This window comes from Amblyomma maculatum, chromosome 8 (genome assembly GCF_055883805.1).
Source record: "Amblyomma maculatum isolate TAMU_Amacu chromosome 8, ASM5588380v1, whole genome shotgun sequence".
Lineage (NCBI taxonomy): Eukaryota > Metazoa > Arthropoda > Arachnida > Ixodida > Ixodidae > Amblyomma > Amblyomma maculatum.
The window spans coordinates 121330495-121332349 of NC_139351.1; positions in this window are offsets into that span (position 1 = coordinate 121330495).

Genomic DNA, 1855 nt, shown 5'->3' on the forward strand with positions numbered 1-1855 from the left:
ACCCTAGGTGACCCGCCCCGAAAATAAAGCAGCCAATCAAATTATTCAAAAACATGCCACAACCCCCGTGGGTTGGGAATAATCTCGGACCCAGGTCCTTAATTACTTCAAATAAAAATACAACATTCAAAAAACACACTCTTTCCACTCGCCGGTTCCCAAGCCCTCTCACAAGGCGCCTGTCTTTGTCTCCACTCCTCAACGTGTTTGCGACGCGACCTTGCAGCTGCGCCTTTGTGAAGGAAACGCCGAGGTCACTCAGCCGTCCCGTTCGAGGAAAAGGGGGCGAGGGGCACTGTCCCTGAGCAGTGTATAGTCGCCGTCGGTCGGAATGTCCCGGCCACAGCGGGAGAACGCTGGGCTGATTGCCTACTTCGGGGGAGGGGGGCAGGTGTCGCGCCTATTGTCGCCCTCTGCTGACAGTAAGCTGGTTCGCAGAAGCGTACCACTATTGATCCCGGCTGCGTTCGCGTCTTGGCGACGTCTCGAGAAAAAGGGTGAAACCAACCAGGCCTCCAGCGCGCCCCGCGAGCCCGCGCCCAAGAAAAGGGGGGACAGGGAGGAAAAAAAACAACAGCGCTCGCTCCTTTGCCTCGGCGCGTGGGGGGGCATCGACCGCCAGCGCGACTGCACGTGCGAGTCGCTTTTCACTGCGGCCTTACACGCCCCTCCCAAGAGGGTAAATGAGCTTGGAATCCGGTCATTTCAGCCTAATATAACAAAGGCCGCAACAACCCGCGAAGAAAAAACATGTAAGACACTTCGCACGTGAATGAAACACCAAATGAAACTCGCGACACAAGATGGGTAAAACACAAAACAGATCACACATTCGCATTGGCGGACCGGACAGTGTTCGTGAAAGTTCCGCGCGCGAGCAATTGGATGTCCTCACGTCAAGTTCACGTGCACTCCACCGGTCACATCACACACTGCACTGTCTTTACACCACTTTTTAGTGCCGCCAAACAGTTCCGTGCACGCCACCCGTTGGGTAAGCAGGAACCCTCACGCCTGGTGAGGCCAGCATGGCTATGCCAAACAACCAGGTACAAAATTGGACAGTAAGGCTTTCTTCGTCCCGGTACTTTGCGCAAGATTTGTACGGGGGCTCCAATGACGAGGCTAGCCCATGCCCATGCAGTTTCCTGCGCTGACGAAGCGAGTTGGGCAGGCGCCCGCTGCTATCATTCGAAGCCGGTACGATCTCGTGCGCGCCTCGGCGCACGCGTTGTCGTGCATTAGGAGTTTTCAGCGCCTGCGGTGCACCGTTGTCACCTCTCGCGGCCCTAGCGCTTGAGATCCTCTCACTGACCCTCACTGGCAAATTGTTGGTTACAACCGGCACGTCGTCGCACCTTACCTCTGGCGGCCTCAACTTTCGGAGGCTGCCCATTGCTGTCCTGCCTGCGTGAACTTTGAGAGGCCCACCTGCGTACTCCTCGCCACTCCTGTGCTGTAGTTGAGCGCGTTCGCTCTCTTGACCAGAGATATCGAACTGGCCAGAATCCATTACTGCGCCCTCCGTTTCAAGTGGGGCGGGCACCCTCACCGTAGGCTCAGCCTCAACACCTGTTGCGCGTAGATCCACACAAGGAGCGCACTCCGTTTCCGTCAGCTGATCTGCTCGCACTTCGGTAGCGAAATTTCTGTGCGCGTGATCCGCGCCGCTGCTGTCGGGCTCCAATCCTGCTAACGGCTCGTCCGTTTTTTCGCGCATTACCAATCGCGCCACGACACTGCTCGGGCAGTTCGTCTCGCCCCCTAACGCTAGCTCCTCTAGCTGCGCCTGTGGGGCTGCACTAGCAGTTTCCACCGCTCCCTGCCCTGAGCTAGCAACGCTTCGCTCGTCCAG